This window comes from Parasteatoda tepidariorum, chromosome 2, assembly GCF_982258835.1.
Source record: "Parasteatoda tepidariorum strain Cologne lab strain chromosome 2, Ptep-v5.0, whole genome shotgun sequence".
In the NCBI taxonomy this organism is placed as follows: Eukaryota; Metazoa; Arthropoda; class Arachnida; order Araneae; family Theridiidae; genus Parasteatoda; species Parasteatoda tepidariorum.
In genome coordinates this window covers 55,800,119-55,827,188 of record NC_141756.1, presented here as the reverse complement: position 1 = coordinate 55,827,188, position 27,070 = coordinate 55,800,119, and the positions used below count along the sequence as shown (strand labels likewise).

General features: G+C 28.5%; 1 protein-coding gene across 2 annotated transcripts in view; it reads right to left on the bottom strand.

Annotated features, from left to right (window-relative positions):
* The window catches only part of LOC107450954 (prolactin-releasing peptide receptor-like), a 101,890-nt gene that overhangs the window by 15,928 nt on the left and 58,892 nt on the right, over window positions 1–27,070 (bottom strand). The window contains exon 1 of one of the 2 annotated variants that reach the window (XM_071177565.2): window positions 17,060–19,905. The exons of the other annotated variant lie outside the window; for it this stretch is intronic. The gene's annotated coding sequence lies outside the window, so the exon portion shown is untranslated. Of the gene's footprint in view, window positions 1–17,059; window positions 19,906–27,070 lie in introns of those variants that run through there. 2 annotated transcript variants of the gene reach the window in all.

Genomic DNA, 27,070 nt, shown 5'->3' with positions numbered 1-27,070 from the left:
ATATGTACATCAAACAATTATGTGAGCCTAAGCTGATTTGGATCTGATTTAAACCTACTCATTTGGATCGATTTTTTCCAACAATTTACAAATTTCATTGTGTAATTTGAAACCAGCCACGACTTCCCGACGCTATGTAGTTAGGGCGTAAGGTTGAAAAAGTGAAATTTCAATGTTGAAACCCATTGTAACACATGAAACTTTCTTCAATATAGTAATAAATAATAAAGACTTCAAAGGTAGGCACGACATACTGGATCACGTTGCAATATTTTCCTCTTCGTTGAGTTGTTCTCATGCAATATCGTAAAAACGCGTTTTTTCATTGTTTCAAAGTGCGCTGCCGTGGAAACAGCATCGTTATAAAATCTTGAAAATACAAAAGCAGACGAGATCTCGTGAAAAATTAAATACCTCATTGAAGCTCGCTAAACTCATAGTTTAAATGCTGAAGTAAAAATACGGGCTGGAAAAGTAATAAAAAATTTACGAAATACTGTTCATCTTATTTCAAACCGAGTTTCATGCTCTCTACGGTAAAGGATAGAATTTGTAGAGACTGTTTCAACTTCCGGTAGAAAATTCAGGTAGAAGAATTTCTGCTAGTGTAAACTAAATTGCGTAAATCCACATCTCAACGATCAGGCAATTTCACATCAATGTAGGATAATTTCGCAAAGTACTTTTTTTTTTCATCTCATATTTTAAATTATGAAGAACACAATTTTTCGCAAAAATACAGCACAAAATTTAAATTTAGAATAACTAAGTATTCCGAGTATGTACAATAAAACCAGGGACGTCAAAAAAATAATACTATGACATCAAAAGAGGAGCTCAAAACTTCAAGTAGGTTTTTTTAAATTTTTTTTATTATAGATGGTGAATATTAAACCGTCACAGGTAATTTTAAATACGAAATATGCCTATTATTATACATACAAACCGTATTTCAACTTCAAGACTTTTAATTTTATCAAACTGTAAAACTTTTGCTGCAAAACATAAATAATAATTAGCATTTTAAAACATCTTTTTACGATACAAATTTTTAATTAATAAAGTCTATATTGTTATCTTTTAAGTAAACATTTCATAGTTTCTAAAAAAGAAAATCAGAATTATACAGACGAGAGGCTGAGTGCCAACAGCTGCAAGATGCACTAACTATATAAATAAGCAAATTTTTGAGTGTTAATATTTTAAACTCAAATTAGTTAACTCTCACATACTGGGTCAAAATATAAAGAAAAAAATTAACAGCAAAAAATCTTTTATCTAGGCTTAAAAATTAAAAAAAAAGAAATAAGTCTATTTTAATTACCAATCTAGCGTGTTCTATGAATGTAAAGACTGATTTTAACTATTTTACGTAAAAAATAATTTACTTGGTTAATCTGCTGTTTAGTTCCTCTAAAACGCAATTAATATATTTTTTTTTTAAAATTTAAAATATGCTTTCAGACATAGTATTTACTGTTATAGATCAATCTATTCTTTTAACGTAACAGTAAAAGTTCGTTTCTGTTTAGCAATAAAAAATGGAAGAAAAAAGGGACTTGCAAACAAAATTCACTGGGTCGTAATAGAACGTTTAAATTCTCTAGCCCATCAATTACAGTGAATAAGTGCACAGTTAAATTTCATCAAATTTTCAAATTTTTAATATCCGTAAAACACCATAAGTCAGTTATTTTTCAATATCAACATTTGCTGTATGGAGCATTTTAAAAAAAAGATTTAAAGTGATAATTCGTCTTGTCGAATCTGAAAAATGTCCATAAGAGCAAATTTGCAAGATGCAAGAATTAAATTCACTCTCATAATGCAAGTTTATGTTTACATAGTGTTGATTTTTGACTTAGCGATTTTAAATCCAGAATTACTTGAAATTCTACGACTGGTGGACCAGCTGTTTGCTGGGGTCACCTTGTTTATTATAATTCAGTGAGCATGTACAAGTAACATATATAGGAACACATTTAATAAGGAAATTTAAAAGGACCATTAGTATTCCAGGTACATGCTTTTATCAATTATCTGCTATAATTTAGTTTATCTAAACAATTCCTTAAATATGCTAACGAGTTTAATACCATCAAGAATCTATCAAATTATTTGCTCAAACATAATGGAATCAACAAAAGTAAGAAATCAGGAGTAAAAGGTACCAGAATTAAAACTCCAGGATGTATTATTACCCTTTTCTAAACCAGTAAGTATGCAAATTAAATTTCCAATTCTTAGTGCTCAACTACATTTCTAATTAAGAGCGTTCGTGTTCATTTCAGTTTGAATAAGCTTCAAGATGACAAAGAAAATAAAAAGAAACAGCCCGCATCTGTTGAAAAAGAGAGTCGAGATCATGAGGGCAGTTTTTCTTTTGTGATATCCTAACCCAAAAGTAAGTAAATAATCTCTTTTGAAGTTCCCTTTGCATGGACGAACAGTTTTGATCTTTTGAAAGGATATTTTATTTGAAATACGAAATTAACGCTCTAATTCTTATTACGGTTGAAAAAAAGTATCTGATGAAGCAAAATAATTTTATTGACATGGTATAGCCTTTTATTGCTTAATCCTAGCTCCAGCACTGTAAAAAATAGATACTCAAATATCACAAAAATTTCTTCGTTTTTGACAAAACCATTTTCTGGTATATGCTTTAAACGAATTTTTCGTCAAAGTGACTGCCATGCTGAAATATGCATAACATATTTCCTAACATTTAAAAACAAAATAATTATCAAATCGCAAAACAATTAAAAAACGTTTTTATTTATCACGCTTTCTTTTCCGCCAATACATTTGAATGCATATACATTGCCAATACATGCCAATACATTTGAGAAGAAAAAGAACCATGGCTATAGATTAAATCAATTAATTACCAATACACGGATTCCTTAACTTTCTTTGGCGAAAACTATGCTAACGTACTCATAACACTAACAAATTAGATTTTTTGGTGGACTCCTGTGGGGCTTAGTCTTGTAGTCACGCTATTTTCTAGATTTGTTAATTTATATACACACAAAAATGAATCATTTTTTAAAATGAAATAAATTAAAAGGAATCACAATTGAATTAAATTAAATACTGAAATGACCTTAAAATGAATCATTTCCATATTTTTTAAATAAAATATTTTTATTACTTATCGAATTTAATTCTTCATTAGAGCGATTTCTATTCTTCAATATCTACATCACTCTGGAATAATGTATGGACAAATGGAATTACATCAATAAACAACCTCCTCAACTTATGTCAATACATCAAATCTTTCAACAAATCAAATTATTACTATATAGTGACAAAATAACTATCGTCTCTTCGTTAGATTATTCTCTTATGGTTAATACATCAACTCTTTCAACAAATCAAATTATTCCTATATAGTGGCAAAATAACTATCGTCTCTTCTTTAGATTATTCTCTTATGGTTAATACATCGACTCTTTCAACAAATCAAATTATTCCTATATAGTGACAAAATAACTATCGTCTCTTCTTTAGATTATTCTCTTATGGTTAATACATCAACTCTTTCAACAAATCAAATTATTCCTATATAGTGACAAAATAACTATCGTCTCTTCGTTAGATTATTCCCTTATGGTTAATACATCAACTCTTTCAACAAATCAAATTATTCCTATATAGTGGCAAAATAACTATCGTCTCTTCTTTAGATTATTCTCTTATGGTTAATACATCAACTCTTTCAACAAATCAAATTATTCCTATATAGTGACAAAATAACTATCGTCTCTTCTTTAGATTATTCTTTTATGGTTAATACATCAACTCTTTCAACAAATCAAATTATTCCTATATAGTGACAAAATAACTATCGTCTCTTCTTTAGCGAAGCGATATTTGTCAAAATTAATGAAATATTTCTTCATTTTATTTTTACCAGAAAATAAAACTCGTACTGCTTTAAGTATCCAACTTTCTGATTATTATTTTATCATTTGCACCATATATATGGAGCAATGACGAAGGACAGCTAGAAGGACAGGTGGAACGGAGAGATAAATTGCATCCATGCAGCAATCATGGGATCTTTCTTTTATGAGGCCAACTCCTAGACCACATTGGGATTCGATCATTCTGAAAAGAAGTCAACTTTTTGAACACCATACAATCGGTCTGATTACTTCGTCATTTTATTTTACATCATCTAGTCTTCACTCCAGTTTCGTCATTCTAGTTAGCAATCTAACTCAATGCATTACAACGAGGTTTCAAGTGGAGGAAACATTTTCGCTATATATTCGAGAGATCACGTTTTGTCATAAACCAAGTGATTTCGCAACGAAATTATTCTCAAAATTAACGAAATATAACTCAAGGATTTCTGAATTTAAAGTGAGAGTTTTATTGCGTTAAAGTGCGTTAAAATGGTCAGATTTTATGCATCTTTTCTTTTTAGGATTTCTGAATCAATTGGCAACTATTTGTTACTGATTTAATTATTTATCTGTTGTTTCTGTTTTGATTTTCTTGTTATAGTTCATATTTTATAAGTTCATATTTTATAAGTTCATTTTGAAATAAGCCGTTGTAACGATGCTAGGAAGAAAATAGGGTTGAAGCGGGCAAGTTTAGGCTAATTTTTTACTTTTGTCATTTTAGTTACTTGAATAAGCATCAACTTAAAATTAGATCATTTCGCAACAAGAAATTTTAAGTTTCAGCCATTCTTGAATTCAAGTTCGAATGTGTTACAAGCTTAGATAAAATGCAGCTTCAGTAAATTTCGGTTCGGTTTTTTATTAATTTACAGTATCAATTTTAAAAAAATATATTCGATTTGTATCTGTTTCTCTTGTTATGGATTATATTTGAACTCAAAGTTTAATATCAGGATATGTTTAGTTTATAATTTGCATTTATAATTTTTATTTAAATTCAATTTCCAAACAAGAAATTTTAATTTTCTCTTATTCTTAAATTCAAGTTCAAATAAGTCCCAAGCTTAGATGAAGTGCAGCTTCAGTGAATTTTGGTTCGGAAATTAAATTCCAGGTATACTAAGCTTTTCGTCATTTGACAGCTAACTTCTTAAAATCCTATTTTTTTTTAAAAAAAAAAGCTTAACATCTATACATGTACTAAAAATTTTATATCTATGCATATACTACGACTTTAATATCTATACACATTCAGTTTTTTCTTTTTATTTACATATTTGAAGGAAATCTTAAGTTTCAATTTTCCAACAAGACATTTTAATTTTCTCTGATTCTTAAATTCAAGTTCAAATAAGTCCCAAGCTTAGATGAAGTGCAGCTTCAGTGAATTTTGGTTCGGAAATTAAATTCCAGGTATACTAAGCTTTTCGTCATTTGACAGCTAACTTCTTAAAATCCTATTTTTTTTTTAAAAAAAAAGCTTAACATCTATACATGTACTAAAAATTTTATATCTATGCATATACTACGACTTTAATATCTATACACATTCAGTTTTTTCTTTTTATTTACATATTTGAAGGAAATCTTAAGTTTCAATTTTCCAACAAGACATTTTAATTTTCTCTGATTCTTAAATTCAAGTTCAAATAAGTCCCAAGCTTAGATGAAGTGCAGCTTCAGTGAATTTTGGTTCGGAAATTAAATTCCAGGTATACTAAGCTTTTCGTCATTTGACAGCTAACTTCTTAAAATCCTATTTTTTTTTTAAAAAAAAAGCTTAACATCTATACATGTACTAAAAATTTTATTTCTGTGCATATACTACGACTTTAATATCTATACACATTCAGTTTTTTCTTTTTATTTACATATTTGAAAGAAATCTTAAGTTTCAATTTTCCAACAAGACATTTTAATTTTCTCTGATTCTTAAATTTACGTTCGAACAAGTCCCAAGCTTAGATGAAGTGCAGCTTCAGTGAATTCTGGTTCGGAAATTAAATTCCAGGCATACTAAGCTTTTCGTCATTTGGCAACTAACTTTTTAAAATCCTACTTCAAGAAAAGCTTAACATCTACGCACGAATTAAAATTTTAACATCTATACAAATACTAAGACTTTAATATCTATACACATTAAGTTTTTACTTTTTATTTACGTTTTTAAAAGAAATCTTGAGTTTCAATTTCCCAATAAGAAATTTTAATTTTCTCTTATTCTTAAATTCAAGTTCAAGTAAAGTCCCAAGCTTAGATGAAGTGCAGCTTCAGTGAATTCTGGTTCGGAAATTAAATTCCAGGCATACTAAGCTTTTCGTCATTTGACAGCTAACCTTTTAAAATCCTACTTCCTTCTAGAAATTCACCGAAGGAGAAACTTTCATTTGATAAATTATGCTTAATTTAGTTTCCACTCCATAAAGTCCTAATCTTGGCACCTGCATAGGTTTTCAGTAATCGAGTTAGCTCTTAACCTCTTCATTGACGGCTGGAGTAATTGCTTTCGACTCAAGGAAACATAGTTATCAAGCAGTTATCTCTGTATTACTACACCTTAGCTCCTTCCATCGTTCAAGATAAGAGGAAAAAAAATGAACAGGTTGTTAAATTCAAGGAGAAATTGGATAAAATCTGCAATAAAGTGGAGTTATTAGGCCACTTAAATAAAAAGATCTATTTTATAGAAACACTTAGTTGTGTGTCTTATTTATTTGCTATGATATTCTTTATCGCTTCCTTTTAAGAGACTTTCTAAGTAGGATGTGATAATTGGTTGTGTGCTAAATAAAAGTTGTTGACAAAAAGAGGCATAATAAATCTATAAATCATAAATGAAATTAAGTTTTATAGTATTTATTTATTAAGGAAAGTAAAAAATTTGGTTTCCGAAAGTTTAGCTTATATTAATTAGACATATTTATGCGAAGCAGGTATTTTTCTATACTCTCATCTGTTTGCTAATTTTGTTCTTAATTTAATTTTGCCATCTAACTATTTCAGGAACTACGGGGAACCATACTGTACTTAAAAAAGATAAATTTCTATTCCAATAATAAATCAAAATAAAAAGATACAGTTCAATGTTAGAGACTTATATTTTAAAATAAAATAAAACTCAGAATATTTGTTAGGCATTTTAATTAAAAATATTTAAATTACACTATTTTAGAAAATTTTTTTTACAATAAAATCGCATTAATGTGTCCAAAAAGTCTTTTTTTTTTCAATGAAATAAAATTCGGATTTAAAACTTTTATTTACTAAAGAAAAGTAACAATTATGGTTTTTTAAATCTTAGCCTACACTAATTAGAAATTTTCGTGAGGAACGTATTTTTTTTCCTAAGCTCTAACCGGTTTTCAATTTAACTTTACTTTTTTATTATATTATTTACCACGAGCAACACTAATGTGTTACATTAAAACGAGAAATTGTGATACCAATAAATAATTTTTAATAAAAAGATATAGTTCAATATCATAAATTTATTATATTTAAAAACAATAACGTAGAGTATATTTCATAAGCATTTCCATAAAAAAGGGGAAGAAAATATTCTATTTTATGAGATATATTTCTTCAATATAAGCATATTAACATGTCTAAAAAGCATTTGTTTTAAAATAAAAGAAATAATGAACAAAAAGCTTGTTCAAGATATATATCATTATGCAATATTAGATATCAATCAACGTGCTTCAGTATATATTTACATATTATATATATATATATATATATATATATATATATATATATATATATATATATATATATATATATATATATATATATATATATATATATATATATATATATATATATATATATATAACAGCTAAACAGCGTTAGAATTTTCAATATATAATTATCGTGAAATAACCAGCAGCTCTGTCTGGTCTGTCCTATTAACAATCCTATTAAAAAAAATTTAAAAACAACCAGCTTGCAAATTAAATTAATTGTTAATTCATAAATTAATTGATGTTAAAAACAAAGATTTTAATGCATTTTATCATGGTAACTATAGTGTAATTTATACTGTTACCTGTCTAACTTATTTTAAGGAAAAAGAATATTGAAATTACATTATATCCTTATGAAAATAAATAAAAGTTCAATCTAAGCGATTGATAACAATAGAAAAAATCAAAACATTTTACAAAATCTTTTAAAAATAATTAATTTGACAAATTAAATTTTTTTAATTAAACATTCCAAAATTAAAAAAGAATCATCAAATATCATCATGCATTCATCAGATAAACTCCCTCTCTGTCAATGATAAAGATTCAATATGTATTCAACACCTGTCAATTTAGAATGATATAAATAATCTCTGACTGTCAGAATGCGATGAATTATATGATAGAAATGAAAGCCAGACACGAAAGTTGTCGATATAAATGAGACTATCTTGTACCAAAGATTCCTTCTGATAACCCAATAATTACGAGCCATTTATTTATTCGCGATGTAGTTGTGATCTTGATTTCTTTGATACAAAGAGCTTTAGTTGCTTAAAATGAAAAGAAGCAAAATTAGTTTCTCATGTATCCTTGCCAAACACGTGATATAAGTTATAAAACGTGATTATTAATCATAAACTGTTAGAATTTTCATTTTAAAATTATGTAGAATAACCAACAGCAATCTGCGCAAAAGAACGCTTTGAAACTGTTTGCAATTAGTATGGTTAAGAAACCATGAATACAAAACGATGCATTTTTTTCCAATTACAGATAGCATGGTTTCAAAAACGCAAAAAAGAAATTTAACTTGATATTGCAGATAATTTAGCAACTTTATGGTGCTGCCATCTATGTGTAAATAAGGTATCGTATTCGAATAGCCCAGGGTCAAAAGGTTGGAAGTGCAGGACACTGGAAACTCTTCACACGTTGAAGGGAATGGAGGAAAAACTGTTGTGTCACCTCTGGGAATAGATTCCCCGTGTTCTCTCAGTCACAAGATTAACAGATTAGCCCGCTTGGACTATAATATCTATGGTGGGATAAAATTATAGTTACTTAACCATATTAGGAGAAAGCAGTTAAAGAGCGGGAATTTACTTTACGGTTAACAGTTAAAAGACCATTCGTATATGGTTATTTGACTGTTATGTTTGAATATCGTAAAATAGCAATTAAATAAATTATTACATAACTATTTTGTAAAAGAAATTTCTAACAGTGAACAACAAACAAAAACTACAAAAATCTTCGATTAATATTGCTCTGCGGCGCAAATATCGAATACTGCATACATATACATATAATAATGAACTGCAAGTTTACGGAGTTTCAATATGACAGATTTGACAGATTGCGACGAACTCTGTCAAAGACAAAGAAGCAAGATACAGTAGCAAAAAGAGTTGATATTGATGAGGCTCTCTGGTTAATGAAACACAAATTTCTTTTACTAATTCTGACAACTAATTCCCTATAATAACATGTTTTTGTTGTTGGTGATAGAAAAATCTTTCAAACAGTTCACAATCTTTCAAAACATAAATATGTTTGTATTTAAATATGTTAGAAAAATGAATTCAATAACATGAAAGTTTCATGAAGAGTTGTAGTGGCTTTGGGGAAAAAATGCTCGCCTCCCAGTGAGTTTGCCAGGGCTCGAATCCCAGCGATGATTGGTTGATACGTTATTCCGCACCCGGTTCACACTGACCACAATGCTGACGTAAAATATACTCAGTGATAAACGGACCATGAGTTAGAGTCCGTTTGCCGTGAGGTTATTTGAGAGAGATTTTCGTGGTTTTCCTCTCCAAGTAACGTAAATGCAGGCTATTCCCATAAAAAAAATCATCAACTCAGGCTCATTTCTTCTGCTCAAGACAAAGTCTTCGTTCAGAAGATAATGGTATTTGATCTAGGAATTTCCTTGTCTTCTGAATTGCTTTGGGTTCTAAATGACAATGCTATGGAGTTGAACTTTGGTAGTCGGAAACTCAAAATTGGATCGGTTGTTCAACTACGGTTATAAAATAAAAAATAAAAATATTTCTTGTAAGATACTAATAAACATTTTCATTATTTTATTTTAGTGCTTCTATATTGAAAAAAAATTAAGACATACATATATCAATGCCTTTTTTGAGGTGAAACGAAATAAATAAATTTTTATTGTATTAGTTAAATATATTTCTTGCTGTTACAGTTTAGCTGATTGTTAATGTTAATGCTTTATAACTTCTCTCTGAAGTAACTGAAGTTCTCTGTGTAACAAAAATGTGTTTTTTTTTACTCTAGATCGAAATTACGGAAAAGAATTTGATCGAAGTTTTTGATTTTAGTCCCTCTTTATGTAGTTTTTTCTTCATTACTTTGAATGCAATATTATTTTTTTATAAAAAAATATCAGATATTATTTTTTTTTAATATCGGCTTAAATACGAAATCTTCATTCTAAAATTAACGTAAAATAACCGGCAACAGTCTGTCCCTCTATTTAACCGTAAAGTTTACGGTAAAGAACATTTTTTAACTCTATTATTTTGAAACCGTTTACAACTTGCATGATTATTTTTTAACCATTTACCACTACTATGGTTTCAAAACGGGAAAAAATAAATTTAACTTGATCGTGAAGCTAAGCTTTTCGTTAAGTAATGAGCATAGGTTAGTATAGGATACTGTAAACTATTCATGCATTGAAGGGAATGTAGGGAATATTGCGGTTTCAACAGTGGGACTCGAATTCCCACTCCGTCGGTCACGAGATTGACAGATTAGTCCTCTCAGCTATAACATGTATGCAACTGCCGGGAAGTGATTTTATTCGGTTAACCTAGTTGGTGCGATAAAATTCTGGTTGTTTAACCGTATTTGGTGAAAGCCGTTTATAAACGGTTTTTCTCGCAGTTAACAGTTTGAATACCATCTTATTTATGGTTATTTGGCTATTTTGCTTGAATATGATAAAATAGTAACTAAATAAAGTGTTATTTAACAATTTTTCTGTTATGTTTTGGCGGCTAATTTGTAAGAATTACAACATTTTAATAAATTTTAAGAATTTATATACGTTTTAAATAGTCTGATTGTTATACTTACTGATTCATTTTACAATTTTGCATTATCATTTAATAAGACTATCACTGCAATACTCGAATTCAAGTTACAATTTTCAATCCAATATTTCAGCTTCTTTTGAAAAGAAGCTGAAATGTTGGATTAAAAATTGTAACTTGAATTCGAGTATTGCAGTGATTACTACATACTCGTTCGACGAATATAAAACTTTACAAATAATACATTTTGATAGGCATCATAAATATTTTGAGCTAAATAAAAGATATTATTATATTATTATTTTCCTACTATTAAAAGATTGAGGTTACATATCCCATTTTAAAATATTCCAACTTTTGAGAATAATAAAATACTTTTAATTTCATTGACGTTAATTGAATGAAATACTACATTCGTAAATTATAAACATAGTTTAGTTTCACTTAACAAATATTTTTAAGAAACATTTTTAAAAAATATATATATATGACTATATAAAAATATAATGAAAATGTGTTAATTAATGAATCAACCTTAAAATATCTATGATATTTCAATACACTAGGAATATTTCCATTTTCTATTTCATTTTCTACGTCAGAAGTCTCTTAATTTGTTTACAAAACCATTTAATCTACTTATATTTATTTATCTATAGTGAGTGATGCAATTTGCATTTAAGTCGTACAGCTGATTTGTACGTTTAAACTTTAGTTTAGCTTACAATATCATTTTATCCACTTAAGCTTATAAAAGGTAAGTAATGTTCATACGTAGTGTGTGCATTTAAATTCTTCATCCAATTCTGTTACATGTCTTGATTCTTTAATGTTCAGTTCTAAATGCGTTGAAATTAATTTTAAAGCAGGATACTGTCATCACACTCATAAATCTAACTCAAAATATTTAGATTAATTTTAATTATTAGAGTAAAATGACAGAAACAATTCCATTAAATTAAAGATGGATTGAAATGTATAATAAATCTGATTAACTTAATAAAATCTTTCCACAGATTGCATAATTCAATTACATATTTCATACATTATTCATCAATGCTAATCATTTAATTCCATGGCAATCACAAGATTTCAATTATAACAGATTGCAAATAATAGAAACTATTGATCAAAGAAATCTCGAACAATCTATAATTTTATAACAAGACAGATCAGAAATCTAATGAGATTTTAGAAAGGTTATCAGATTATGAAAAATATAAACTTTGACTTTAGCTTTTAATTTGCATACATATGAAAAGAATAGTTTATAAGTAACTTAATTGTACTTTCAACTTAAGTTTATCTGCTTTAAAATATCAGATAGAATATACTTCAACCAGATTGAATAAAATATAATAAGCAAAACAAAATGTTTTTTTACTTATTCGGAACTACTGGTTATCATTTCAACTGAATTAACCGATTAATAATTCTAGCAATTTTTATTTTTTTAGTATTTTTTGCGATCTTTTACTTGCAATATGCTTGAATTTTATTTTTAGTCTTGAAAGGTCATAATATGATCCGCATTAAATCGACCACTCCGACAACAAAAAGCAGAAAATATGTTATCTCATTATTTAAATGCATCGAAAAACCTGAACTTATACTTCAAGATGTTTACCACTGTCATTTTCTATTTCTTCTCCATGAAAGATTAACTTACATTGATCAGTTACGAATTTTATCAAGCTATTTTACATAATTTTATACAGACAAGACATTTAAGTCGCGTCATTAGCTTAAAACAATAATATTCCTTCTAGAACGACCATCAAACAGAAAATCTATTTTAAATTTTCTTTGTGAATGTTTTTGTAGGGAAACCAATCACACATTGAATATTTAATGTTCAAACAAATTAATAATAATGTATAACCTTAATTATAGTTTAAAATGAGTATAAATCAGTAAAATGAGTAATTCAAGCAATAACTAGTGTAGACAATTATTTAAAAGAACATTAACAGCTATCATTGAGGTTGACTACAGTCAACTTGTTTTTCAGGGATTTATGAAGTTCAAAACATAAGAGTTTCAAGACCATTGGCATGATGTTAAAAATAATAAAAAATGTGCAGTGTGCTAATCATTTAGCATTGTCCATCCTTCGCCCTTATTTTCCAGAGTAACTGGGACCCATAGATCATAGATCTCAAATCAATACATGGGTTCCTTGAACCGACATCAGGTTTTGAACCCAGGTTCTACAAAATGACATCTCAGTGTCCGAACCACTGTATTATCATGACTCATCATTTAATCAAAATAAATGTAGTTTCCCTGGTAGGTTTTTACGAATTTTTTAAAATAATAAGGAATTTGTCATGATATAAAAAGAGCCTGAAATAAATTTTTCAGTGTCATGGTGAAATCTGTACAGCAAATTTCTTAACATTTAAAAACCATAATTATTATCTTACTTAATTCTTTTCTCAGTAAACAAAAATCTTTAATGCAGTATACTCTCGATATGACAAAATTGAAGGGACGCTAAAGAAATTTCAAATTAGCAAGCTCAGAACAAAAAGTTCCATAAAGAAGAAAATACATTCGAAAATATTACTCTAAAAAGTTAGAGCCATGAAACATAAGAATAACTACTTATAAATATGTTTATAATGACAGTTGACTATAAGTCTACACACAACAACTATAACTTTACTTTTAAAAGTAGGGAAAAAATAATTTTGCCCTAAATAGCAAATGATTGATTTACAATAAACTTACATTGTGATTTTTACACAAAAAAAATCAACGTAACAAGGTTTTGAGAAGAAACCATTCGATATAGAAATTCAAATTAGCATTAGGTGGATATTTATTGCCAAGGGAAAATATTTTTTGACATAAAATGGTCTTCGAAGATATCGAAGTTCGAGATATCAAGAGTATATTGTGTAATCTTTATATACTACAGCATTGAAATAAGTCATAATAAAATCTATTTATAGAGATTTCATAGATATCTGCCTAACACATTTGCATAGAATTCAAAAACCAAGGTTGCTTATTGTTTTGATTTCATTATTTATTTCATTTAATTATTTCATTATTTTGATATAATTTTGATTTCATTTCGTTGTTGTTTCTGACACTTTCTTTCCCCCAAACACATTTAAATGTGTTAGGCTGAGAGAAAAAAAAGCCACGGCAATAAATTGAACCGATTAGTTATCCAAATATGGATTACTTCACTTTCCTTGGCGAAAACTATTCTAACGTATATTTGGAGCCGTGATAGATCAGGAGATAGAGCGTTCGCTTTCCAATGAGGTGAAGCGGGTTCGAATCCCTGCAATGGCTGGTCGATACGGAGTCCACATCCGACGAATAACGAGTTAGAGTCCCCTAGCGTTCAGGCTAACCATGGGAGATTTTCGTGGTTCTCTTCTACATGTAACGCAAATGCGGGTTAGTTCTCTCAAAAAGTCCTTAACGAAAGCAATTTTTCTCCTATACTTGATCCAGGAAATTCCTTGTCTTTTGGAGTGGGTTCAAAATTTAAAGGTAACAGATTTGAGCATTGGTAGTCGTAAACTCTAAAAAATTGGGTCATTGCACAATGGCGGTTATAAAATAAAATAAATAATAGTAAACATGACACTCGCACTTTTGATTTCTTGATAGCCGTAGGTGTCTTGTGGGTCATAGCAGTGCAAACTCACCATTGGGTCATTTTGAAAATTTTTATCTTTAATAATTCATATGTACTTAAAAAAGGAAGATTCCACTCTACTTCGGAGCTCCACATATTTTCAAATATAAAGCATTTTTTTATTATTATATAATTTATCAAAATTTGATGCGTTACCTTGTACCAATCATCATCTTCTGGATAATATTCTACTACTACTACTTCAATTACCAAATTTCCATCAAACATATGTTTTTATCTTCAAAATCATTTTATTCATATTTATCAAACTAAGTATTTCTGTGGGAATATTTAGCTAATTCATGAAAAAAAAATTTTAAATTTTTCTCAATTAACATTGCTTTTCTAAATAGAAGCCAATGTATTTTTAAACACTCAAAGTCAGTGCGGCGTTTCTTTCTAGAATTTCATACCTCTTAAACTTATTTTTAAAAATCATGAAAAAAAGTTAAACTTGTGATCCTTTTCTTGCCTTAATTAGCAATATGATGTATTCAAGGGTTAAAAATCAGAAGCAAAGGATTTCAAAAATCAACCGAACATTTCAATTTGAGCGATTATTTTAGCGCGGAGAACAATCAATCACTTCTTTACAAGTTAATGACAAGTTCAAAGTTTATTCTTCGCCAATGTTATATGTTCCTTAAAATGACGAGAAAGTTAATGCTTATTAGAGTATATTTCTTTTATTTCTTAACTTATAAAAAGAATGAATATTATTTTAATATAATAAAAATAAAAACCTACACACATGGGTAGACTTTACGAGGTGAAAATGAAACCAAAATAAATTAAGGAAAGTTTTTTTCCCTTGAACTTTTTGCACGGTTTGTAATATTAAATAATACAAAATATTTTGAATAATAATATAACAAACTAAACAATAGTGGCTTACTTCGTTATGCGTGTGACAAACTATCCGAAATCTTGCCTACGATTGTGAATTTTAATGCAATAAACCATGTTCAAATATTTTTCAAGACTTTTCGGTAATGATTTAAAACCAAATACTGATCGATGAAAACGAATGCTTGGCGAGCATAAGAGAATAAAACTTGAAAGGTCAAACATAAAATAGCTTACCTTGTTCAATTTATATTCAAGAATATTTTAAAGCATATATATGATTCTTTTTTCAGTTTAAGACAGAAAAAAAAATTAAATCACATGGCCTTCGATACAGAACCATTTTTTATGAATATAAAACTACATATGTATACAAAAGACTACCATAATATATGTACACTTTTATTTGAGTCTTTCCAATTCAAATCGTTCTAAATATTGTATTCAGAAGAAGAGGAGAATCTGAATTTTTAACGAAGTACAATCCTAAACGTATAAGGGTACTAAGCACCCTTTGACAGCAGTAAATGAGCATCTCTTTTCTGTTCTATGTATAAAATGCAGTTTAATTAAAAAGTATGAAAGCACTGTCTGCTAAAACTGGATAATTAAAATATTCAATTTTTAAGACTTGTAAAATTAAACACTATTTATTCTTCTTTTTGACCCATGTATAATCCTTAACCCTGGATTCGTAACATTGATCTATTCATATGATGTATATGATAACCCTTTGGTAAAAAGAAATCTTACAATTGACAATGACAATAATGCAATTTATCATACTGAAATTCACAAGTTGTATTAAGGAAGGTAAGTTTTATCACAATTTCTCTTCATGTAGTTAGTGTTCCAATTAGTTTCTTCTATCGGGTTCAAGTTTAAAATGTATACTTGTGAAGTTCAATGAAGTTATTTGAAAATAAATATATAGTAAAATATTTTTATTTTCATATTGGGAAAATGTATGGTAAAAATGACCAGAATACGGTACAATTTAACATGTTTTTGGCTCTAAAGGAACACCAAAAGGCTAAGTAATTTTTATCGAAAGGCCTTGATAATGATTGAGGGAAAATTTACAATAAAATATGGTTTTATTTAAGTGATAAAATTTGGTAATTTTATCAAACCCTTATCATGGCATAAAAACCATTTATTTGGTTAAGTTATTTATCAGTCTTGTAATTTTTAATAAATATGCAGAAACAAAAAATATAATTTTTAAAACCAAAATTTCCAGTATACCGTTAACATAAAAACAAAAAAATTACCAAACTAATGTTTCAAGCAACATATATTTCGGTTTTATTAACCAGAGTTACGGTTGTTTTTGTTTACCAGAATTTCCGTACAATATGGTAATTTCACCAGGGTTTTCCTTTTCCCCCTCCCATATACTGAAATGTTTGTACCTGTTTTGGTAATTTAAAAGAATAATTCTTTCCTGTTGTCAAGCACATTTAATATTTTCTCTTACAGTGAAGCATTTTAACTACCTCATTGAAAAAAATATTCGAAACTAACTATTTTTTACATTTTTTAGTAGTCTCTTTCACAAGTGTGAAAGGTCACATTGTAAACTTTAACTGTACTTACCGAAGTAACTTTTTTTCCTCTGGCCAGAGTATTAAGATAAGCGGCTAATTAGCCCTATACGTTCTCCAAAATTTTTAGTTATGATTTTTCACCTAACCATGAGTCCAACGTAAACACTCACGTCTCTCCTATGAGAAAAATGTCAACAAACATAGCACAGCTTCTTTAATCCTCTTCAAACATATCGTAGTTTCAGTGATAAATTTAATCAAAATCAATCCTATCCTTGAAGAAAACTTGCTTACAAAATTATTATTTTTTAGAGTGATAATTAGTTTTAAAGAGTTGGGCAATTGAAAACTTTTATGAATGACGAAGAGCTGTATGAATCGAAAAACTACTCATGATCGGATGTAGGACAATTAAAATTTAAGCATATATTTTGTATAATATAAAAGAAGCCTTACATAAGATTTTAATTAAGCACTAACTATTTTTTATTACATTTCAAACAACCATAATCGAAGCTACATCATAAGTAAAAACTCTAATCCCAAGAAGATAAAAATGTTTGATTTTTTAAGACAACCGGCGAACAGACTGTACGTCATCAAATATTTCAGTTCGATTAACATAATAATTTCCTCTAAGAACTGTTTTATTTATTGGGCTCAGATATCGTTTGTAATAAATTGTGCAATTATGCATTTCGAATAAATCATTTTCCCTGAACAGTTTCAGCATTCGACATTCGGTGAGCATAAATCACTGTCCTTCAACCGTTACTTCGTTGAGCAATATACGTGATAAACGATTCTTATGACAAAGCTATAAGAGAAAATGCGGCAATATCTTATCCGCAATAACTTATTCTCAACATGATTGATGCGATTTTCAGAGAAATGTGACTTTCCTCGAACATTTCAATGTACGTATAGTTACAGACAAACCGATAAATAATTGCTTTGAAATTAGCATGTCCTTTGAGATGTGACAATAACACAGTTGTAATTGACATAGACAGCATATAAACTGGAATATTATTCAAATTTATAAGTTATTTGGTATTTAACTGTCTCTGTCATTGAACAAGAAACTTCTTCTGTCAAATATGCATGCCATAATACGAATTAATAATCATCGTTAAAGGTTTGCTATTTGGATGTTCAACCAAGAAATAAGAACACTGAGAAAAAAATATGGTCAAAACTACCGGAATATGATATAATTTACAGCTTTTCTGGCTCTAGAAGAACACTAAAAGACACGGTAATTTTTTCCGAAGAGCTTTTGTAATGATTTAGGCAAAATAAACAATAAAATATAGTTTTATAATCTGTGATAAAATTTGGTAAATTTTTAAATTTTGTAATGGTGTCTTACAGCATGACATAACCTTTTATTCCCTTAAATTTAGCATTCAGTTTTGTATTTTTTACTAAAGATATCGTAATAAGAACCATAATTTTGAAAAACTGAATTTCATGCAAATCATTACTATGTGAACGGAAAAATTACCAAATAAATGATTTAAAAACGGTATTATTTTGGTTTTATTGACCAGATATTTTTTTCCAGAACTGTCATTTATGCACTAGAGTAATTTTACTAGAACTGTTTTTTCTTTCAAGTAATCACATGCTATTACATGATGAGTTAAAAAAAATTTCTGCTAAAAATATGTTTCTTTATTTAACAAGGGGAATTCATATTCCTTCAATATTCATGGAATCGTTTCTACAAAATATAGTGCTCTTCTAAACTACCTGGGTTTTTGTTATTAAGTCAAACGAAGACCCTATCTGGATTGCAAATTATATAAGCAAAAAATAAAATATTAAAAACATATTTTAATAGTTAGACAGGAAGATTTGGATGGTTGTTTCAAGTTGGCGCTAAATCGAATAATTTGGTTGATTAGTTTCAGGCCAAACATTTTTGCTTATTTGTGGAACCATTAACAACATTAATGGCATTTGGGTTGCTAGCAAATGCTTTCTTAAAATGCGCAGTGCTCAAAAATTATGTGACAGTTTAAAGTATGTAATATAGTGTAAGTAATTTATTTATCGCATAGTTGAAAAGCTTGAACTTATTCTTCAATGGCTTCTTCGTCATATGAATTAATCCTTTTTAGCAAGAAATAAGCGAATTTGATTTGTTGTGAATATCTAATAGTTATTTAGAACTGTTAAAACTTATCTATTTACAGCTAAGGTGTTTCTGCAAATTTTGGCATGAACACGATGTGGGAATTATTTATTATTAATATCCAAGTTTTTGTAGGACATCAGCACATGAAATCCATATTCTCTACTCCCTTATGGCAGTGATTTTAAACTTGTGGCCCATGGGTCACATCAAGTTCTGAAGCATCTTTGCACGTTCCAAGAATGCATAGGAAGCTTAGAGAAATGGTTGGTAAAAGCAAAGGAAGAGAACATTTATTCTCTGTTTATTCTTAATTCTCTAATGTTTCATAGTAAAGTTTCGATTAATAATTCCTTTCAGACTTATTTATTATTTGTTTAAGTTAAAATAAAGTTCAGTGACTTATTTTATTAGTTAGAAATTTTTAAGCTGTTGTTAGAAAATTTATTACGTAGGAATTGGTACAAGCATATTTTTCTAGAAACCAGCTAAAGCTTTTATGGATATCACTTTTTAAATTTTGAAAATAAGATAAATATAAATTTCATGTCATTGATTATTTCTTACTAACTTGTTATGATTATTTCTGTACATTGTTTGAATATTTATTGATTATTAAATATTATTGATTATTACATGTCTATTGGTTACTAAATTATTGATTATTATTGATTATTTATTGATTATAAATGTATAAATTTATTCTTTGTTTAGCTAAAACAGAATTTTGCTACTTATTTTATGTTAGAAAAAATTGTTTCAACTACCTTTTGAAATTTTAAGAAGTTACGCATTTTACTTATTTTTTTCATGAAAGTAGCTAATTTTCTTTTCAGATTTTGAAAAAAAAAATACATAAATATTTTTTTTCTTTTAAGTACAATTAAGTTTATTTCCTATTGACTAAATTTCCTTAGACATTTCAAAATTAACTGAGTCATTTACATTTTTAATATATTTGGATAAATATTAAACAAACTAACGAGTAAACCAAAAATATTGCTTTCAGCTAATAATATATATAGTTTAACATAGGAGAACAGATAAGCTAAACTGTTTAGCATGTAATGTTTGAGAATATAAGTCAGAAGAATAATACGTTTCTTAAGGTAAAAATAATTGTTTGTGTATGCAATGTATGCTAATTTCAAAGCAAGAAATTTTGTGAAATTTTTGTTTAAAAGTGGTTTTGACTTTTTACGAAAATATTTCATATTTATAAAATTGAAAAAAAAGTTGTTTTTTCATTTATAACTCTAGAAGTACATTACTTAAATACTATTTTTTTCAACCGGTCTATCCCATGCATTTTTAAGCTAGAAGCTGATAATTAAAATTTGCGTTTAAGAGTAAGTAAAATGTTGCTCTGAAAATAAAATATATTTTCTTAAGAACTCTAAATACAAAATTTTTTAAAACAAATTTTCATCTATTGCTGCTTAATTTAAATCAACACTTTGCTGTGAACAAAGACTTTATTGGAGCACAAGATATGACGAGAATATTGTAGTTAATACATCTAAATGTATTTTGAATTTATTTATTTCAAAAGATTGATAAGCAAGAGGGTCCATTCATCTTAAATAGAAACTTATAATTATTTTTGGAAAGCACTTTATGCGATATCAATCGTTAGAAAGCGTTTCAATCTGTCCACCTGTCAAATTGTGCAAAACTGCATGGGTATTTAAGTATGGCCTGTAAGGTTAAAACATACGTATTATACACCTTAAAAGTATTAAAAAAATAATAATTATTGTTCTTAATAGTCTAATAGTAAAACGCAGGGAGTTGATGACTCAGTATTTACTTATCTATATCGGCGAATTAATTGTATGAAAAATCAAGGAATTTAAGACCATAGCTCAGTACAAACTTCAAAAGTTCAAATTGATTGTTGTATGTAGTTACTCGCCGTATTTTCAACTGCTGCTTAAAAACTACACTGTATCTATTTACGGATACTTTTGTTTTATTGTGATATGATATCTATCTTTGTATTATATCTGTTCCATAAAGTAAGCGCAGATTTCTTTTTTTTTAATTTTGAACCTCGATATTACTAACAACCCTATTTAATGAGCTAAAATTTCGACTCATATTCACTAATTCATTAAAAAATCTAACTCTACTTGAATATTTTTAATATAATATGATTTTATATTGTAAAAATAAATGTATGACTAGTATCAATCCAATATTACAAATCGAAAGAAACATTAATCCAATTTAACAGAATGCCATAAAAAACCTGACTCAAAACTATCTTCTTAAAGTTCTTCCTTAAAAACATTGCAATTTTGTATCGACATATTTTAAAGCTGACAATAATTATTATGTTGACAGGCTACAAGTATACACATGAACAAACTTTTTATATGTTTGACATTAAATTTTATCTGGCAGAAAAAAAACTAATTGTCTTATCCATCATTTATCCTTTTTTGTCATTTTTTGTAACAAAAATACTGTAAAGACATTACGAATTTTAATAACAATCATTCCATGACAGACTTTAAATAAAATCAATTTCTTTTTATCAAAGCTTACAATACATTAAAACATTTAGAAAAAAATGATGCAGTTTGTAGAAGTAACATACTTTATCCCTTTTGACGGCCATGCTTTGTTCGATAGAGTCAAGTTAAATACCAAGCTGTCGATCCAATTAAAGTAAAATTGAAACATGTCCTTTAGCTTATACAGTAACAACATGCTCCCGAAATAAACAAAAATAAAAAAGAAATGAAATTCAATTACCGAGAAACGTAATCCTATCTGCCGTCTTCTCTTGGTTAACAAAAAAAGAAGTTGATAAGAAAGGATTAAACTTCTTTCCCAAGGCTCTTATAATAGAGACAAGAGTTAAAAAAATGTTCTAAACTAACATCACTTTTGAGGAATTGGATCGCAAATAAAATTTTTTTATGAATCGTTGAAGAAAGTTACTGCTCAATTTGATGCGATAATGTCTGAAGTGTTATATATGAAAAAGTATAGATGCAAAAAAAATAATGTTGAATAATATGGAAAAATATAAAAAAATAACTCAATATAAAAAAAGGATTAAACATTATTCCGATGGCTGTTGTAATAGAGTCAAGAGTTAAAAAAATGTTCCACGCTAAAATTACAGTTGAAGATTTGTATCGTACATAAAATTTCTTTATGAATGGTTTAGGAAGGTTTCAGCTCAATTTGATGCGATAATGTATGAAGTGTTATACATGAAAAAGAGCGAAATCAAATCGAAGTAATGTAGAAAAATGTGGAAAATAGTTTAAAAACTATGCAATTAAAAAAAATATTTCCCCAAGGCTATTGTAATAGAGTGGAGTGTAAAAAATTGTTCCAAGGTAACACAACTTTTGATGATTTAGATTGTAAATATTAAAAAAAATATGTAATTGGTTTAGGAAAACTTCTGCTCCGTTTGATGCGATAATGTCTGAAATGTCATACATGGAGAAGTAGGTGTGAAACTTTGTTGAATAATATGCAGAAAAAAAATCTGAAAACTTCGCAATATAAAAAAAAAAGATTAAACTTTTCATCCAATGATGTTATAATAGAGACAAGAGTAAAAAAATGTTCTAAACTAATAATATATAGTTTTTTAAAATTTTGATAGCAAATAAGATGTCTTTGTGAATGGTTTAGGAAAACTTCTGATCATAATAGGTGAACAAACAACAAAAACTCCCTTATAGAAGAGAGGATTAAATTTCTTTCATTTGGCTGTGACAAGAATAAAACAAAAATGTTCCAAAATAAGATCCCTTTTGAGGAATTGAATCATAAATAAAATTTCTTTATGAATCATTTAGGAAATCTACTGCTTAATGGGGTGTGCTAATGCTTAATGGATCTCGATCTAGTTATAGAACTGGTGTCTAGTTACAATGAATTGATAATGCGACTCTCTTTCATAGCCCAAAGACCTAATCGCGAAGTGAAAAAATGTACTGTAGCACAGTTTAACAAGGACCAATAACACACACTCTCAGTTCCCACACGGACGGCTAAAGTTATCAATCCGCTTACAAACTATCCACTTACAAACATCACATCAAGCCAGTGATGATGCCTGACTGTGATGTACAACTAGGAACCGTGTCTTTACCATCAGCCCAAAGTTGGACAAAGATGGTTTTGATCAGAGCCAACAGATAGCTGAGAATTGCAACAATTACGCCATTTTCCGAATAAATGTTTCAATTATTACGCAACATAAATTTTTAAAAAAATTTATGAAAATTGATTTAATACTATTCAGATATATAGAAAAGCGAATCAAAAACCTGAATAAATAAAATAAGCAAAAGCATTCTTGATATTAGGATGCTTGCACAAATGGCTGTAAAGTTATAAGGAAAGACACACAAGCACACAGACAAATAGAACTCTTCTATATCTTATTAGATTAAGGCTCAACTTATCTTGCATAACTAAATTATACTTCACTTAACATAAAACTATTTTGAATGACTGCTGACTTTGTCTGCTTGCATTAACTAAACTCATGTTGGGAAATATTCCTTAAAATTTCTAATTCTGATTACTCTTGTTAGTTACGAATATTTACCCAGTGAAGTATTCAATCTAACTTGAAAACGTTTTGGAAGATTTCCATGCCCTTTGTAAATACACATAAATATTTACAGTTATCAATATCCCAACTCGCCATACAAATACCGTTGCAAATACACCAGTTCTGCTAATGTGAAATTTAAATATTAAAAAAAAACCCAATTAAATCTTTTCGGGTTAGCATTTGTATATTTATAAAATATAATTCTAATTCTTTTAAGTTCTGCTATTTATTATTGCATTTGAAGTCTTACAAAGATTGTCCTTCATGCTTTGCAGGTTATTTACAGGTTACTTAGCAGGTAATAGATTTCTTCAATATCCAACCCACAAACAATGTTACTAACATCAAATAACTAAAAAAAAACGATTTTCTTTTATTTAAACATTCAATATTTCCATACCTAAGCAGCTCTCTCGGTGACAAATGTTAAAGCATTAAATGATTTGTGTTTTTATTCGTTTTTAACAAGCAAATCATGTAAGTCATACACAATAAGCATGAAAGAATAAGTTACCTAATACAGCACAAATTAATAAAAAGTAGCTTTTCATTTTTTTGTAGTGAAGATCATAAATTTATCCTAAAATAGTTTTTTTTTAATGTGTTCTATAAATTTGTCGAGTAATAAATCAGCCGTCTTAATCTTTTAAGAACTTTATTTGCAAGATTTTGTTCATACATAATGCGAAAATTAAGGCATGATAAATCTGATCATGATCAATTCTGGGGTTGTACTATTTTGCATAATTTCTTTCGGTGATAACATTAAACGCGTTTTATAATAATAGAAAAATACATTACCATTTGATGTTATAAAATTCCATTTCCATACAGACGGCTGTTTGATAAACGAAAATATTATGACATAACTGAATTATTGAACTATATATTACTATATTTATACTACATTCGACTCTATACAATCTTGAAATTGAATACTATATACTATATTAAACTGAATTGTTATTTGTATGCATGTTATCAAGACTAAACCAGTTTCAACTTTTGCTTTAAAACAATAGCTCTAATACTGACCTAACCATTAACTGTATTAAAATATTTAATGTGGCTGCCAGTTGAACTAATTAAGAAAATATGGATGGTCGGTCAGCATATGTATCGCTTAACCATAACACGCCCCCCTCTGAGGACATTCAGGTATTACCAGTTACCCAGTGTAGCATATGAGCTTCTCTAAATCAGTACGGTAGACCAAGCGGCACATGATTCCAAACCACGCATGACAAATAGCAACACAAATCACATCAGCAGGCAGAGACCAGAGGCGACCGATACGGTTAAAGTTCCGGATCCAAAGCCACAGGGCAGCAGTGCCACGCCCGCTGTAGGCCAGTAGGCACTCAACATATTAATGACGGTCAACATATGCAATAATGCGCGGTCAGCATATTAATGACGAAAAGTTTGAAAAGAATAGTGAAGATATGTAACGTTTGAAGCAGTTTAGTGAAAAGTAAAATAACAGTGCAGTTGTGGTAACTTAGTGGGTAGATAATCCGGACACCTACTCCGGAAACACTTACCGAAAACATCAGGTATTCGAGCTCGAAAAATCCGTAGAATCCATAAAGTCCTGAGAACAGTCACTGAGCAGTACTGTTAATACAGGGATTCAGAGAAAATTCCCTTCCCTTTCAGATCTATTGTGTCTATATTGAGGAGGTCGCCTCACAAATGAGTGATGTCGCCATCTATAAACAGGGCTCTGAGATAAGAAGTACTTCGGAAGGTGTAAAAGTTGCATCTTCCTGTTTTAGTTTACAAAGACCACTGGCTGTCGAGCTTTGCTTATCCAAGTGTCATTAGAAGCAACAACAACGAGATAACAGTGAAGGGGAGTCTGGTATCAAAGCATTACGCTATTTATTTTTAAGTAAAACTATTAAAGTACTTTTAAACCTGATTACCATAAAAGCACGAGAAATAAATTTATCTCCCAACGTTTTGTGTGCAATATGATTAATGCCTCTGAAAAGATAATAAATTATATAATCGACGAATTTAGTGAGCATTAAAGGTATTTAATATAAAAGGATTTTAAAGAATTTAATTTCTCAGTCTTTATTAAATGTCTAAATTTGTCACGGCTACAATCGCATTATATAACAGCTCTCATAGATAAAAAACCATTCGAAAAGTTAAAATAGAAATTATTTTTACTACACAATTAGTGATGCCACTTATAATTGCTAAATAATGTTCACTTGTAATAACTTAATAGCATTTTGTACTTGTTCTGCTTAAGAGCTGTAACGGTAACTTTGATCGCTCTACTAATAGCATGTAATTAGCTTTCCCCAACCATTCTAACTTGTTTTGACTACGTATTGAGTAGTTAATAAAGAAACTTATTCATTGTATTAAATATCTCCCTTCCCTAAGAGAATAATTTACCAAATACTTTTCTTTTCTTTTCATTTCTTTTAAGAAAGAATCCGCAAATTCAAATAAATAGTTATAACCTTCAATTTCACCTTTACGATATAACAATATAATAAATATATGAATCTTTCAAGACGATGATTTTTAAATTTAAAAACAGCAAGAAACGTGATTTTGTACACATCTTTGAATTCTATGTATTTATTGTTTATAAAAGTAAATGAAAGCAAGAATGTTTATATCTGCATTGAGAAAAAGAAGTATAGTTGAAACAGCCAGAATATAGTACAATTTACTGTTTTTTCTTTATAAGAACATCAAAAGGCTCGGCAATTTTTACCGAAACACTTGGGTGAAATTAGCAACATAATATGGTTTGAGAATGTGTGATGAAATCTGATAAATGTAACAAAATTCTGTAATTCTTCCGTGATATTTTAGAACATGGCAAAAAAACAGTCGTTTAAATTTACTTTTCAATTTCGTATTTTTTACTAAATGTGTGGTTATAAGAACTATAATTTTAAAAAGCAGAATATCCGGTAAATCGATGTCGTATGAATGGAAAAATTACTAAATGAAAAGTTTAAATACCGTATGATTCAGTTTTAATGACCAGAATTATGTTTTTGTTACCGGAAGTCTCATTGCCATACAATACTGTAATTTTAAGAAAATTTTATTGATATTGATAAACTAGGAAGTGATATGACTGATACACAACTGAATGAAATACAGAAGAGTTCGAAAAAAAATAATTTTTTGGCACTGCAAATTTTCTTACTACAAAGATATCCCTTTACTTCTAAACTTAGATCAGTATTAAAATGAACTTCTTTACTTCTTAAATTACAAAGATACTTCACAAATATTGTCGATTCATGCTTAAAGTTAATTGCTTCTTTTTTTTCTAAGCAGAAAAA